This window comes from Dasypus novemcinctus, chromosome 12 (assembly GCF_030445035.2).
Source record: "Dasypus novemcinctus isolate mDasNov1 chromosome 12, mDasNov1.1.hap2, whole genome shotgun sequence".
In the NCBI taxonomy this organism is placed as follows: domain Eukaryota; kingdom Metazoa; phylum Chordata; class Mammalia; order Cingulata; family Dasypodidae; genus Dasypus; species Dasypus novemcinctus.
Window position 1 is genome coordinate 51,168,849 of NC_080684.1, and position 17,565 is coordinate 51,186,413.

The 17,565-nt window shown below is 41.4% G+C and overlaps 2 pseudogenes; both read left to right on the forward strand.

Moving 5' to 3' along the window:
- Nucleotides 1–3,192: 3,192 nt before the first annotated feature.
- LOC101427937 (ribosomal protein S6 kinase delta-1 pseudogene) lies at nt 3,193–6,582 on the forward strand (annotated as a pseudogene).
- Nucleotides 6,583–14,535: 7,953 nt separating this feature from the next.
- On the forward strand, nt 14,536–15,884 carry LOC139440105 (ribosomal protein S6 kinase delta-1-like; annotated as a pseudogene).
- Nucleotides 15,885–17,565: the final 1,681 nt, after the last annotated feature.

The following is a 17,565-nucleotide window of genomic DNA, read 5'->3' on the forward strand; positions in this document are numbered from 1 at the left end:
TTGATTTGGGATTGGTTTGCAATTCTTTATCTAGTTTCTCTAGTTGTTCAGTTAAATCTTTGAGTTTAGCTCTTTCTTCTATTTTAATATAGGCATTTAAGGCTATAAATTTCCCTTTCAAGACTGCCTTCAGCCATTTGATATCTTCCCATAACATGCAGAATTTTGTGGGAGTGTGTAAACTTCAATGGGAACTATGGCCCACACTCAGTGGCAATGTCCCAGGATGCGTTTATCAATTGCAATGAATGTGCCACACTAATGAAGGATGTTGTTTATGTGGGAGGGTGTGGGAGGTGTGAGGAGTGGGGCACATAGGAATCCCTATATTTTTTGTGTAATATCTATTTAATCTAAGTATCTTTTTAAAAATAAAACAAATATGTTAAAAAGGATTAAAGCAATAAAGGCTTAGTTCACAGCAGCAATAAATAAATAAATAAACAAACATAAATTCTATTGATTATACACTTTGGATTGAATAGCTAGAAACACCACCTATGTACAGTGAGAGGAGCATAGAGAGATTGAGATGTGAGGAATTCTTGTTTCTTTGTTTGTCTGGATTTTTAAAATTATTATTTTTACTGGAATAATGAAAATACTCCAAAAATGATTGAAGTGATGAACTACAATATGTGATTATAGCAAGTACCATTGACTGTACACTTTGGATGAACTGTGTGTTTATTAATATGTATCAATAAAATTGATTTGTTAAAAAAAAGGCTACCTTCACTGTATCCCATAAGTTTTGGTACATTGTGTTCTCATTTTCATTTGTCTCAATACATTTACTGAATTCACTTTCAGCTCCTTCTTCCAACCACTGATTAGGAGTGTGTTGTTCAGCCTACACACATTTGCTAATTTACTTTCTTCCTGTCTATTATTGATTTCCAGTTTCATTCCACTGTGACTTGAGAAGGTGCTTTGTATAATTCAACTTTTTATGTTTATTGAGAACTTCATTGTGCCTTAACATGTGGTCTATCCTGGAGAAAGATCCATGGGCACTTGAGAAGAACGTGTAACATGCTGAGTTTGGATGGAGTATTCCTTATATGTCTGTTAGGTCTAACTCGTTTATCATATTGTTCAAGTTCTCTGTTTCCTTGTTGATCATCTGTCTAGTTATTGTTCAATCCAATGATGTGAGTGGGTTGTTGAAGTCTCCACAGATTATTATAGAGATGTCTGTTTCTCCCTTCAGTTCTCCCAGAGTTTGTCTCTTATATTTTGGTGTGCCCTGGTTAGGTCATAAATGTTTATGACTGTTCTACCTTCCTGGTGGATTATCTTTCTAATTAATATATAATAGCCCTCTGTTTTGTGTGATATTAGTATAGCTACCCCTCCTCTTTTCTGGTTACTATTCACATTGAGCATCTCTTTCCAACCTTTCACTTTCAGCTGGTTTGTATCCCTGGGTTTAAGGTGAGTTTCTTGTAAGCAGCATATGGATGGCTCATTTTTTTTATCCACTCTGTCAACCTGTTCCTTTTGATTGGGTAGTTTAATCCATTCACATTCAATGATATTACTGTAAATGCACTATTTACTTCCTCCATTTTATTCTTTGGTTTTCATATGTCATATCTTATTTCTGTCTGTCATTTTACTCTTTTGGTTATCTTTTCTGCTTTTCTTTCTTCTATACTCTCCTCCAAGCCTGTCTTTCCCATCTTTTTCTTTCAGGCTCTAAGACTTCCATTAATATTTCCTGCAAAGGTGGATTCCTTTTTGCAAACTCTCCTAGTTTCTGTTTGTGAATATTTTATACTTACCTTCATATATGAAGGACAGTTTTGCTGAGTAAAGCATTCTCAGATGGCAGTTCTTCTCTTTCAGTATCCTAATTATATCATACTGCTATCTTCTCACCTCCATGGTTTCTGAAGAGAAATCTGCACTAAGTCTTACCTGACATCTCTTGTACATGATGGTTTGCTTCTCCCTTGCTGCTCTGAGAATTTTCTCTTTCTTTTAGACATCTGACATTCTGAGTAGAAAGTGTCTTGGAGTAGGTCTATTCAAATTTATTCTTATTGGGGTACAGTGTGTTTCTTGGGTATGTAAGTTCATTTCTTTCATGAGAGTTGGGAAATTTTCAGCTATGATTTCTTCAAATACTCTTTCTGTCCCTTTTCCCTTCTCTTCTCCTTCTGAAACTCCCACAACATGTATGTTGTCACATTTCGTATGTCACTCAACTCTCTGAATATCTGCTCAATTTTTTCCATTCTTTTCTCTGTTCTTTTCTCTCTTCAATTTTACCTGTTCTGTCTTTGGCATCACTAATTCTTTCTTCTATCATTTAGAATCTGCTGTTGTATGCCTCAAATGAGTTTTTGATCCCACCTATTATGTCTTTTGTTTCCGTGAGCTCTGTGACTTTTCTGTTCAGGATTTCAAATTCTTCTTTGTGCTTGCTCAAAGTCTTCTTGATGTCATTTATCTCTTAGACCATATTGTCTTTCAGCTCATTAATTTGATTTTGGAAATTTGTGTGCATCTCACTAATTAGTTCTCTTAAGTTTTGCATCTCTTCTGATGCTTTGATATATTCCTTTTCTTGGGTCAAGTCTTCTATTTTCTTAGTATGGCTTGTAATTTTTGCTGATATCTAGGTATCTGATTAGGATGTAGTTTACTCAGATGCTCAATTTCTTTCTCTTTTGTATGGATTTAGTTGCAGGAGGCTGTGTGTTACCACTGCTCTTTGTTTCTTGACTTGACCTCAGTTGTTAGGATTGTCCTCTTTGTTATTCAAAACTGGGCACTAGATCCAGCAATTGGTTATAGCTTTACTTTCTGGGACCTTCAGGAGGGAGGTTATAGAGACCAGAAAATGCCTCTCCTACTTATTTGTACTTTTCTTGGGTGAAGTTCCTTGGTCTGACAGCAGATGGGGCTTTTTGGCAGCTGTTAGTTCAATGCCTAGTCAGAGTATAATTGTTGCAAAAGAGACTAGGTCAATGTGATAGGGATTCCTGTCTGGAGGCTAGGTGCATTATAAGTCCATTTTTCTCTGAGACAGTTATCCAGCCTTCCCTGGCAGCCCCCTCCCTTTCCCTGGGTAGGAAATATTTCTACTCCTCTCTAAGTCCTCAACAATCAGTCCCTATTAGTAGAGGAGGAGATTGCAAAGGTCATATATTTAGAGCCCCTTGCAAGCTCCCAAGGCAAACAATGGCTCAGCCCCACCTGGCCTGGAAAGGCTCCTGGGACCCAGCAGACCAAATTTGTGAGTTAAAAGCTGAGTTAGCCTTAAGCTATGGCCCTTTCTCACCCCTTTCCTGGGGCTTCCTTAACAATTAGTACCAGTTAGAAGAGAGGGTGTTTGGGAGAGTCAGATTTCTCCAGTGCTTCCCCAAACTGATTGAACAAAGCTTCATCCCCATTTTCTTGGCCTGTTTACTGTAAGTCTCTTTTCAAGTAGCGCATTTTTGAAGTCTGATTGCACCAGCATAGGGTGCTCATTTTGTGCGCTCCTTTGCTGGAAACCATTCTGTAACTCAGGGCCTGAAGGTTAATGGAGAGTTCCTTTAACATTACACCCTTTTCATTAAGATCTTTCATAAAAATATCAGTGATGAGGATTGATTTTTTTTGCTGTCCCATAGTGCTAGGGGAACCACAAAACTGTAAAGCTTTAGTGTCTTTTCCCATGGAAGAGGGAATATGCTACAGAACTATGGTCAATTGAGGCAACATTGGGAAAATGGATTCCATCAACAGTCAGCAACAAGATATCTTAAAGACACAAAGACTAAGGAGAAAAATTATTCAGGACAACAATATTCTGGAGTAAGTGAGGGTAGTTATCAGAGGTTTTGTCCTGTAAGGTATTATAATTGCAGTCCTCAAGACAAAAGCCTAATTTACTAACATGATTTTGGAAGTTAGAGATTGTTGGGCCATCGTTGTCATTCTGGAAATAAAACAATAAATTAAAAATATTACATAATTCATATAGTATATTTAAAACAAAAAATTAAATATACTATGATTATTAGGAGAAAAATATTGGCAGTATTTGAAATATGCCCCTAATCCAGTCACCCCAAGATCCAAGATTCAACCAGCTAAATGAATCCCAAGTCCTGTGAATCTCTAGTTCTTGCAGGATCTGAATCTTTTCTTTGAAGTCCTTAATGTTTTGTTCAATTTTGTCAGATTAGTTTACATTAAAGCAGTATTGCTACCCTAAGAGGGCACATGACCCTCCATACTGATGAGGATACCAAGTGCCATATGGCTTAGTAGGACAACCTTCACTACACTATCTACCTTGTGTTGTAAGTTCTCTGATTCCTTGATGGTATTATTAATATTAAAGGTGTGCTCAATGGTTTTGACATGTTTCAGGTGACTTTTTCAATTTGAGGCCTTCCGTTAGACCAAAATAAACTTCTCAGAACTTTCCAGTCTATACCACATCTTTCAATTAAGGCGTTTTCTCCTATAATGTCTGTCTTAGGTCTAAAATGGTTCTTGGAGTTGTTATATGAAAGATGCCAGTATGATTACACTTTTTGTTTCAGATTTGTCCCTCTTCTCTAGGTCAGGGCACAAGACAGTTGCTGTTCAAGTCCCACATCAGTATCAATAGATAAATATCAAAAACTGTTGCCCCACTGAACTTACCTTTCTTGTGAAGAAAAGGAGGCCCCTTGGCACAGATTGCCCTGACTATAATTAATTTCTCTCCTTGCGTAAACAATGACAAGGGCACTGGACCTTATCTAGGTACTATCCCAGCCAAATCCTTTGGTGAGGACGATAGGAAGATAAATTGTATCTTCTCAGCAGTGCCACAATAAAATTTAAAAAAACTCTTATAGTCATGTATTTGACACTTATGATTTTGAGCTATATGAAATGCCTTTCCTACTACTGGAAACATTTCAGGGCATTGGTACACTAATGTCATCCTTCTTTGTAACTCTGATCATCATACTGACTATGTAGACCAATTCTCAGACTCGTTTGAACTTAAGTCCCTAACAGTAGTTCATTCATTTATAACTGTCCCCACGGACTATTATATCAACTACATTGCAATGTACATTGTTCATATCCATTTGCCCCTATAATTTTACAGACTGCTGAAAGAAGCATGAACAAAACTGCTGCATTATGGGCAGGAATTTAACTCTGAATTTGGCCAGCACGGTCTTTTTTGTTCTGCTCAAAGCAGATACCATGAAATGGGTTGGCTTAAATAACAGAATTTATTAGCTTACTGTTTTGAGGCTTGGAAAGTATCTAAATCACGGCATCATCAAGGTGATGCTTTCTTCCCAAAGACCAGCAGCTGGCAATCTTGTCTTTTTTGGTGCATGGCAGTGTCTGCTGGTCTCTCCCTTCTCTTTCTGGTTTCAATAATTTTAGTTTCTTGCTTCTATTTCTCTCTTCTTTCTCTCTCTCTCTCTCTCTCATTTATAACAGACCCACCTTGGGCCACACCTTAACTGAACTAACCTAATCAAAAGGCTCTACTTACCATGAGTCTATACCAACAGGAATGGATTAACTTTAAGCACATGTATTTCTAGAGTGCATAGAGATCCAAACCACCACAATCCCCTCACTGCTTCATTGCTGTCTTGGGAGCCCAGACCACAGTCCTGCTGGGTTACCTTAATGTTCCCAGGCAGGTGGTTACAGCAGAGGCAGCAGGAGAACAAGCTTTCCCTGGGAGCAGGGTGCAGAACTTGCAGGTTCCTACATGGTCACCAAGCCCCAGCAACACCCAAGGGGCAACACAGTGTATAAAGTCACACTCCAGGCTGTTTCATGAAGAAACCCAGAGGATATCCAGAAGAGATACAGTGACTTAGGAAACAGCACAAAAAAGCTCTGGCAAATTCACAAAAGTTTATTCCAACATTCAGAATTGCTTCCTCCATTTTCTAAAGGTAGAGTGTTTGGACAATTTGATGAAACTGTTATTGAAGAGAGAAGACAATGTGCTGAAGAACTGCTGTAGTTTCATGCAAATATCCCTGCTCTTTACAATATAAACAGAAGATTTTTTCAAGGGTGGTCTAATTAATGATGGTTCTGAATTGATTGGTACCGCTGAAGATTATTCAGAACCTCTCATTGATAGTTTTCCTGAAAGTAGTAAGAAGGCATCTCCAATGACAGTAATCTGACATTTCTTGCTATTGTGGATTCTCTTGCTGAGTAAGATGATAGAATGGCTTCCAATGAAAATTCTCCCACTAGCACTTTTGGTCTTAATCTTTGTCACTATCTTCAGCACTAGGGGCTGTTGCTTCTGACAGTAAACAGAATAAAACAGAACAAAATGGGAAAGCCGTATACTCTTTGCTGGTAGTTTAAAATTCAAGTTTGGCAAGAGCAAATATTTGAAAAAGCAGGAGAATTAATAAAGCTGGCTTTTAAAAAGGAAGAAGAAGATGATGGAGCTGCTTCTGATTTTTATAGGAAGGGAGTTGTTGATCTGCTCCTAGATGGTATTCAAGGAGAATCAAACCCTACCTGTCAAGAAGTTGTAAAAGAACAGCAGAGTATCTTATGTAGGCAGACAGTATCTTTAGCCTTTACTGAAGACCCCAAATTGAGGATGTACTGAGGCTGGAGAAGGGAACCTGGGGCATGTGGAGAATCACATATTTAGAAACCTAGGGCAGGTGGAGAGTCACTTATCTAGACTCCTAATGCACATGGAGAGTCACATATCTAGAAGCTGATATGTGCAGAAAGAACACCAACTGACAACAAGTTATGAGATTTCTGGAGGAAAGACACCTTCGTATAAGAGAGAGAAGCCTAAGGTTGCATAGAAATTATTTAACTTGTCTAGTAACCTGCTCCTTGCCCAAGGACTAATATGGAGTCAATTAACAAACCTCTCAGGGTAGCTCTCTACTTGGAAACTACCCATGTGCTTCTCAGCACACACTCTGCCCACTTGCTCCCTGCTGTCCCTCCTTTAATGCTGCTCAATAAACCATCTTGTTGCCTAGTTCAGTCCTTGAATTCTTTCCTGCAATTGAACAAGAACTTTCTGTCAACAGGAGTCTTGGGGACCACAAAGGGATCTGAATATAGAGATAATACTGAAACATCAGGTTGGTACTAACTCTCACTCTCACTGCTCTCTGTCCACCTCTCTCTTTTCTTTGTCCTCTCTCTCTCTTCCTCTTATTTAGTAGGTCTCTCTAGACAAAACTTTGTCCAATGACTCATGGGCCAGGACCCTGGAGGTCTGGGGGACGCCCCTGAATCCACAGTGGTAAACAGCCACAAGTGTCCGCTCTCCCTCTCCTGGCCTGGGGATGCCTGGGGTGGACTTGAGAGCTGCAGGCTCTTTTAAGAGGGATCACTGACTAGGCTCCGATTCCTTCTTCCTAGACATGGGCAGTTTCCAATCTAAACTGACAAGTAACATCCCCATTAGGAAGTCCCCTTGCAAATTGGCAGGACCTTCCAACTGATGATCTTTGCAAACAGAAACTTATCTTCCTCTGTAATGAGGGTGGGCCTCAATATACCCTAGAAGATACTAAAAACTGACCCCTTAATAGGTCTCTTAACTGGAATAAAATCCTCCAGTGAAACCTCTTCTGCAAGAAGCAGAAGAAATGGGGAGAGATTCCCTATGTCCAGTCTTTATAATCCTTCATCACAACTCCAAAATGCTGGGTATGCATCTCATTTGTTACCAGAAACAAGTAGGAATATAGCTGGATATGCCCTCCTCCAAAAGGGACAGCCCTGATCATCCCAACAGTGGTAATGGAGGGGATTGTCTCGAACTAGTCTGTCCTGCCCCTCCCCACCTGTCTTTGTGCCTAGCTCTTCCCACCCTTCCAACCTAAGCAAGAAGACCTTTCCCCTTCTGCCCCACCCCGTACATTCCAGAGCCTCCACCTAAGCCCAGAGAGGATGATCTCTTAGTCTCTTCTCCCCATACCCGAAGTGGCACTTCCTACACCCCTTCTGCTCCACTTTGTCCACACAGGAGAAAGCAAACAGGGTAGGGAGATCTCTTAAGAATTGTGTCTCCTTCACCCTGGCAAATTTGGCCCAGTGTAAACATGAATTAGGCATGTTTTCAGAGGACCGCACCACATTTGCAGAGGAATTTTTTTCTCTGACCCTCTTATATGACCTCTCTTGGAAAGACACCTTCAAAGATATCCCCTTGCACCCCTGAAGAAAAGGCCCAAATCTGGACAAAGGGCAGAAAATATGCTCACAGTATGGCTAGAGACCAACCCCAAGTTCACCCAGTGGGGGATATTGCCATCCCTACCCAGGACCCTGGCGGGGACTATCGGGCAAAAAGAGGCCTCAGAGAACAGGACCACGTGTTAACCTGTTTAAGTGAAGGGATGAAAAAGTGCAGAGTTAAACCAATTAACTTTAATAAATTTAAAGAGAGTATGCAGGGAGAAAAACTCCAGCACTGTTTCAAGACAGATTAGTGGAGGCCCTCAAGCAGTTCACCAACCGGGATCCTGAGTAAGCTGAGGCAAAAATTGTTCTGAACACCCATTCTCTCAGTCAATCAGCACTAGATATGAGGAGAAAACTCCAAAAACTAGCTTTGGGTCCCCAGTCCGCTACTAATGAGCTCTTAGGCTCTGCCTTTTCAGTGTTCAATAACCAGGACCCAAAACACAAAATAAAGAAACATGCAAAGTCCTCGCTGTGGCTCTGCAGGGACATTCGAGAGTAGCCTCCCACCCTGCTCACCTAAAGGATAAGACCCCTAATTATTTCCAGGTCAGGCAACCAGGACTCTGGCAGATGGAGTGTCCAGGGCTACCGTCAAATGGGAGGAGCAGGGGAACTGCATTGGGAGTCCCTGGGACAGGAAATTGCAAAAACACTGTGCAAAGCCCTTAAGAATAATGAACCTGACAATCTAGACTGTGAAGAAGAAACTCTAGAGCATTCTATGATCTAAAAACAGCCCTTATCTACCCACCAGCCCTAGGGCTACCAAATGTCCAAAACTTCTTTACCCTCTTTGTCTCCCAGAGGCTAGGGGCTGGGTGCCCAGGTCCAATTTATGGGAGATACCCCCCATCCATTGTCTATTTCTCTAAGAATTTGGTCCAGGCAGCTCAGGGTTGGCCTCCTTGCCTACAGGCAGCAGCAGCCACTTCCCTTCTAGTTGAGTGAGCTTCCAAACTTAGTCGGGGGGCAATCATTCACTGCATACATGCCCCATAAGCTGCAGGAGCTTTTAGAATCCAAAGGACTCCACTGGCTCTCCCTGAGAAGAATTCTTAAATTCAAAATCAAATTCCTGGAAAACCCAAGGCTCACAACAAATCCCTGCTCTGTTCTGAATCCAACTACCCTGTTGCCTTACCCTTCAGAAGAACCATTAAGCCATGACTGTTCAACAGTCTTAAATTTTTCTTATGCGGCAAGGCCTGACTTGTCTGAAACACCTTTTTAACTCACCAGAAAATGAGTAGTTTATCGATGGAAGTAGCTTCACTAACAAATCTGGAGATAGAGTTGCAGGATATGCCACAGTCTATCTCCAGGGAACCACAGAAGCTAAACCCCTATCTGAAGGAACATCAGCCCAAAGGCCAAGCTCATAGCCCTTACCAGGGCCCTAGAGACACAAATGAAAAATCTGTCGATATCTATACTGACTCTTGTTAGAAAGAAATCTTCTTCTGGAAGAAAATAAGGCTCACCCGATTGTGGAGAAGAAAATAATTTATTCTCAATCTTGCAGAGGGGCGCACAACCAGAAAACGTGGCTGGCGTGCCGAACAAAGAAAAATGACACAATTTATACCCCTAAGCCTAGCACGCAAGCCCTTCCTCTGTTTCTCCATAGATTGGATACTTCAGAAGTTACAAGATATCTGCGAAGATCTACCTTTCCCGCACAAAAGTTTGTGATTAATCGCTGCCCCCATCACATTCCAACCATTTTAATTTTCACCTGCTCCCCTTTGCCATTAAGGAATGGAATTTAGTGCTGAATTGGTACTGACTTAGCTCCTTCTTGGGCATCTTTTTTATAGGACTGGCTTAAGCTGGTTTCCTTTGTTGCTGTTTAACCCGGGAGTGGGAGACTGAGGCAGTAGGCTGCCAGGTTACATTAATCAATATTTTCTTCCTTTATGTGAAAACTAAACTAATCTTCATTTCTTACACTCTAAGTATGCTTTCCTGGTAATGCATACTCATGCAGGCATATGGAGGGAGGAAAAGGGGATTCCTTGCTTCAGACAGATCCTCCATTAACATAACAAGGAAATTAAACATCTCATGGAAGCCTTCGCCCTACCTTCTAACGTAGCTATCATGCATTGTAGAGGGCCATCAAAAGGAAACAGCATTATGGCACTGGGCAACAGACCAGGAGATCAAGCAGCATGGGCAGCCAACGAAGAAACCACACCTGTCCCACTTGCTCAGTGGAAGTGGAGGCAAAACACACAGGAATAGGTAACTGCTAACCCATATACCCGGAAGTCTTAAGCCCCAGCCAGATCACTTAGCCTTATTCCTGACATTGCCACTTTACCTGAAAATCCACATTTATAGCCTACAGGATCATGAGTCAGCCTGTAACCTGGGATTTGAGCTCCAGCCATCAGGATGGCATGTAAAAGAGAAAAAGATTTGATTATCCTTGGCTCGTTCTGGGAAACTTCTAAGCCAATAACATTAAACAAATCATCTAGGGTGGGATGCCTCTCCTGCAGAACTAGAAACTCTAGTTGCCTCCTCAAAGCTTTCACAAACCGTACGGCAAGTAATTCAGGCTTGCCCAACATGCCTAACAAATAATCCATACCAGGGAGACATGCAAAAGATGCCCACATTAATTTAACCTGTTCAAGGGCCAGGAATGTATCCAGGGGAGAACTGGCAAATTGACTTTACACAAATACCTCCTTCTAGTCATGGTAGGCGCCTTCACTGGAAGGGTTGAAGCATTCCCAACAAGAGTAGAAAGTACTCAAGAAGTACTGAAGACCCTGTTAAAAGAAATTATCTTCAGGTTTGGCATCCCAAAGTCACCACAGAATGACAATGGCTCAGCGTTCACCTCACAAATCATGCAAGCTGTTTGTAAAGCCTTGGATATCAAATACTTTTTGCATACTACCTGGTGACCTCAGTAGTCAGGCAAAGTGGAGAGGGCCAATAAATCACTTAGGAGAATCCTGGCTAAAATGGCCCAACAAACTCATTTCACTTGGCAGACTTTATCAACTGTTGCCCTACTCAGAGCCCCTCCAGTAAAATTCAGCTTTAACCATATGAGCTCCTGTATGGGCATCCATTCCTCACTCATGACCTATTATTGCTTGACTCCAAAACTAGTACTATGTTTAATTACCACCAGGAGCTCAAACAGATCCAAAAGCACTCAGTGGGCATGTAACTAAACTTTCTCCCACCCCAGCTTCACAAGATAGAGAAGCAGGCAAGAACTCTCCAAGACATCAAATATATATAAAAACCTGGAAATCATCCTACCCAAAAGGAGCACTGGATCCAGTATGGAAAGACCCCTTTGATGTCCTCCTAGCAACCCCAAATGCTGTAAAACTTACTAACCATAAAAGTTGGATTCATATTTCTAGAGTCAAGCCAGCACCTGCCCCATCCTCAGGAGTGGTGGAACAACAACCATCCTACACCTGTGAGCCAATAGAAGCCCTAAAATACCTATTCAAGAGTCTAGCCACCCTACATGGAGTCTTCAAAAAACAAAAGCTAACTATCAGATAGTGCCTGCCTGGAAACCCCTACCCTGCAACATCCCCTATTGGGATTGTCTCCTGCCTATTGCCACTATTGTCCTATCTGCTTTAATAACCCTTCCTTGGTAGATACAGTTGTTGACAAAAAGCCAGTAATTATTCACCCTGCCACCTTCTCCTCCAACTCTTAAGCTTCAAATAGTAGCAGGAACCACCCCACTGCAATCTATATTTCAGCATGCTGCCACAGCCTTAAACCTTAGTAACTGTTGACTGTGAATGCACCAATATCTCAAAACCACTGCCTGAGCAGCCTAGAATAAATACTGGGGATTAACCAATCTAACCCTCTACCCCATAGTTGAATACTAAGCCCCAATGATGTATTAGCTGTGGAATGCCCTAAATAACTCCCTGAAGTACTTGCATTTCTTCTAAACCAAACGCCTAAAGGCAAAACCCCACCCATCAATGGGGCTATCCATCATGTTTACCTTGCAAGCAACCAATCTTTTGCATTTTGTATCTCCTCTAATGTCACCAATGGCAAGTCCATAGCACAATTAAATAAAACCCTTAGTAGATCTATTAACCATATCGGGTTCAAGTATCATCACTGGAACATGGAGGTGTCACAAAAGGAGGTTGACAATAACAAAACCTGAGCCCAAGAGCACTCCAATGGCCAAGCCTCAATAGCCACGTGCATGACTGGAGCTTACTTTATGAAGCTAAGGCTTTCTTTCTAAACCAATCTCGTAGAAACTGTTCTGCAGGAACTCAGCACTACCTGAAATAGACCCAAACCCAAATTTTTCTTAAAAACCACCACCTTAAACTGCCACTGTTGCCCCATCAACAGCTTTGTCAAAGGTAACAGTAGATGGATTTGGGAGCAAAAGAATGCTGGGGGGAAGGCAAGGGGGAAAGAATACAGGGGAAGGGAGACCAGGGACCCAACTATTCGAGGAAGAGGGGAACAAGTCAGAACTTGTTTCCTCCATCACTGCAGGGAGAATGGCCCTGTCCAGGCCCCCTCTTGCCCCCATCACAGCAGCTAGAATGGCCCTGTCCAGGATTCTGCTTCTAGCACCAACAAGCAAACTGGCAAATCCACTTGTGGAGAGAGACAGGGAAACCAGACAGCTGGTTGCAGTATCTCAGTTTGCAGCCATATAGCTACCACCTCCTTCTCTGCTACTCTGGAAGCAAGAGTGAGCCTCTTCTTTCTCTTAGGGACCTCTGCATATCTGACCCTGCCTGCTAATTGGGCGGGGCTGTGCTCCATCATCTTCCTAAGTCCAGAAATATACTTCATCAATGGTTCAGAGTCCATCCCTCTACCAGGCTATCATACTTTCCAGTCCTGCCAGAAGAGGGTTCCTCTCCCAGGCCATATGCCTATCTTCACCTCATTAGTGGGAACTGGATTGAGAAGGGGGAAAGAGGACTCGCATCCAGCCTTACATTCCATTATAACCTCTCAAGGGAACGAGCACAAGGGCTAGAAATCACATCCAAGAGCATCTTATGGATGAATCAGCAGATAGATTCCCCAGCTGCTGTAGTCCCTCGAAATCTACAAGCCCCAGATTTACTAACTGCCACTCAAGGAGGGATATTTATGTTCCTCAAGGAAGAATATTGCTTTTATATCAACCAGTCATCAGAAATCCTAAATGACATCCAAAGCCTAACAGATCAAGCCACCTGCCTCATGGAGGTGGCTAAAAACCCTGGGATCCATCTTTGGCTTTTCCTGGCCAAATATTTGGTCATTTCTTATGTCACTCTTAATTCCCCTAGGCTTAATACTCCTTGCATTCACTGTTGCCCCTTGCATCCTACAGTGACTTTGGTCCTTTGCTCAGCGGAGGATCCAAGCAGCACAGATTGTTTCCTGATGAAACAGGGATACGCCCTTCTTCAACCCCACACCACCAGAAACCCTTACAACCCAATTCCCCAATGACCCAGTAGCAGAGACACCTCTGAGTGCGACTCAAAGTAGGTAGGACTACAGTCCCCATCAGCAGCAAGCAGTTACAGAAGACGAGCCCTCCTGTCCACTTCTTCTCAAAAGATTTTGGATCATACATCAGAGAAGTGGAGATTGAGGTAGGAGAATAGGGAACGTAGGACATGTGGAGAATCAGGTATTTAGAAACCTGGAGCAGGTGGAAAGTCACTTATCTAGAGACCTGAGGGAGGTATATAGAGACCTGAGGAAGGTGGAGAATCTCTTATCTAGAAACCTGAAGCATGTGGAGAGTCAGAGACCCCTAAGTGCAGAAAGACCAGCAGCTGACAACAACTTAGGAGATTTCTGGGGGAAAGGCACCTGCTTGCAAGAGATAGAAGCCCACGGTTACCAAACAACAACTCAACTTATCAAGGAACCTGCCCGTTGCCCAAGGACTTATAAGACGTCAACTAACAACTCCTTGATGTAGGTTTCTGCTTGGAGGTTACTCAGTGTGCCCTCAGCACACACCCCACCCACCTGCTCCCCACTGTCCTTCCTTTAACGCTGTTCAATAAACCATCCTTTTGCCTAGTTCCATCCGTGAATTCTTTCCTGCGATTGAACAAAAACCCTCTCTGTCGCCAGTATCACAGCCTCAAGGATCACTAAGTTCAAGGCCCCCTGAGAACCTAAGGAGCTGAAGGTCTTCAGAGTCTTCAGGTTGATTGACAAGATTTACTTGTAATGGACACAAGGAGAGGAGAGACATTCACTTTAAAAGGTCAATGAAAAGGCAGTGAATATAGCAAAACAGAAATCCCATCATCCCCCCACTGTATGCCCAACTTGGGGAGCAATCCAAGAACATCAGATTTTCTCAATGGATCTAAAAACAGTGCCATGCAATTCTTTAAGCTAGACAGTAAGGATAGCACTAGTGAACTCCTGATACTTGTATAGCCTCAAATCAAAACCTTTAAAAACATGCTTCTCTCTTCCAGATGGAGACAGAACTTCAAGAAGTTTTAATATTAGCAAATATAAGGTAGGATTTAATCACTACTACTGCAAGGTGGTAAGAATATGGAGAAGAATGGGAAAAATACAATTAATGTAACTTATAGACTAGAGTAACAGCAATACTGTAATATTCATACATCAATGCCAAAGATGTACTGTGTTAATAATAAGGGGGTATAGAAAAAAATATACCTAATGTATACTATAGACCATAGTGGTAATAGTCTACTGAGATTATTTTATAATCTGTAACAAATGTTCCACAACAATGTAGCAGGATGATGAAGGGGTGCTGTATGGGAATTCCATACAGCGCATGATTGTTTTGTAAGTTCACAACTTCTCTAATAAAAATATATTTTAAAAAGATATTTTAAAATATTTAAAAAATAATGGTCACAATTACCAGGGTCTCAGATGACACATTCCCAGCTGTTCCTTTTAAAGATACTGCTTTTGATGAAGTCAGTGGTACTGATGAAGGAAGACCTGATCTTCTTGTAAATCTACCTGGTGAATTGGAGCAAACAAAAGAAGCTGCAGCAATGGGACCTACTAAGTTTACACAGACTAAGATACACATTACAGAGAGTAAACTTTTGGAAGCCCCTCATGGTTTGTGTCTCCAACTTAGTACTGAACCATGCCACGGACATGAAAGAAAAAAGCACAGGGAAATCAAGTGATCCCTGCCAGCCCAAATCCCATAGTATAGCAGAGAAACACTATGCACAGGTGGGTCTTGAGATGCTGTTTATAAGAGCTGTTGATCACAGTAGCTCAGGAGACATGTCTTTGTCACACAGCTCAGATCCTGAGTGGGTCAGTACTACCTGCAAACAATACAGAAGAAATCTTCTTCCATATTTCTACCCCTCTCTTGGGTGTTAATAAATACAATGCAAACACAGGCACTTTAAAAACAGAAATACTGCTCTTTTAGATGAAGCTGATGATTGTGCTAAAGAGGAGCTAACTTCTTTACTCCAGAGAAACTCTGAGGCCAAGTGAGAGAGTGGGTTAGCACTAAAATAAGACAAGGAAATACATCAGATTTTTGAGGGCCTTAATAAAAAAAATTAACACTAAATTCCAGGTTTTATATCCCAGAAGACTGCATTCGAAGATGGGCGGCTGAGGGAAGCAGACATGGCCCAGGTGACTGAGCTCCTGCCTACTGAATGGGAAGTCTGTGGTTTGGTTCCCGATGCCTCCTAAAGAAGACAGTGAGCTGGTGTGACAGGCAGGTACATGATGCTGTTTAATTAATGTATCTTCAATGTGCTCACATATTGTTTTGTACTTTCAGCAATCCATGTGAGAAGAAAACACTGAGGGCTGTCAACTTTGCAGCTCATTGGCTGATTCTGTCTCTTTTGAAAAAGCATCCATATAAAGATTCACTGTCTCTATCTTCAAACTCATTTCCTTTCTCCATCTTTCCATTTATTAGGCCATTTACCTATTATTTCCTATTCTGTTCTTCTCACCTCTACTAATACACAAGGAACAAATGAAGGGAGTGTTTATTTCCCCAAATTGTAACAACTTAATGAGGACTAAGAAATCATGATGTCAAATTAACGAATGTAAAAAACACACAACATTTAGAACCTAGGGAGGGCCCTAAAATAAACAACAAATTAATTAGAAGGCTGAGTATAATCTGGAAATTCCTGACATATATATTTTGGTTTCATGGAATTCCTCAACCTGAGAAAGTCACCTGAAACATGTTAAAAGTATTGAGCACACCTGTACTAATACTATCAAGGCATTAGAGAACTTCCAACTCAAGATAGAACACACAATGAAGGTTGTCCGGCAAAACTATAGTATCTTCACAGTTCCCCTCTTGGGGAGCAATGCTGCTTTCATGTAAAGTAATCTGGCAAAATTGAGTGAAACATTAAGAACCTCAAAGAAAATATTCAGATGCTGCAAGAACTGGGGATTTCCAGGGGATGGGGTTTATATAGCTGTTGAATTATGGATCTTGGGAAGAATGGATTAGAAGCATATTTCAAACACTGTCAATATTTTTCTCCCAATAATCATAGTACATTTAATTTGTTTTATTTCCGGAGAAACGGCTATTGCTGAACAGCCTCTCACTTCCGAAATCATTCTGGAGAATCAGGATTTCACTCTCAAGGCCTGCACTTTCGATACCTTACAGAACATAACGACCCTCACTTACTCCACAACGCTGTTGCTCCCACTTAGTATTTCCCTTCTTTCTTTCAGAAATCTTTCCAAAATGGACTCTATTTCCCCAGGGTGGCCATAGTTTCCTAACATATTCCCTCTTCCATGGGACAGACACTGGACCTTTCCAGCTAGCTGGATATCTAGGATATCCCCCTACCACTATGGAACAGCACCAAATCAATCTTCATTAGCAATTCTTTCTACTAAAGAGTGATAAAAAGGGGAAATACTAAAGGAATTTTAACTTGCCCTTCAGTGGGTTGCAAAATTGTTCCCGGCAAAGGAGGCACACAAGGTGCACACCCTATGCGATGCAATCAGATGTCAGAGGTGGAAGCTTGGAGAACTAGACTTATATTTAATAGGACAAGGAAAAGAGGCCTAAACTCTGACTAATAAGTTTCGGAGAAGTTCCCTTCTACTTTGATGTTCCAATAAGCCAGCAGAAGAGTACTCGCCTTACAATTGCCATTTCTTTTTTTTTTTTCTCTCTGTACTATAAGTTCTAAATGCTTCCCAACCGCTTTGAAACACTTTCTTTTACTTGGTGATGCCCTATTCATGAATTGTTATAGTGTTAATAAAGCTCTATTCTTTCTATTTGCAGTGGCAGTACTTTTGTACTGATAAAATGAG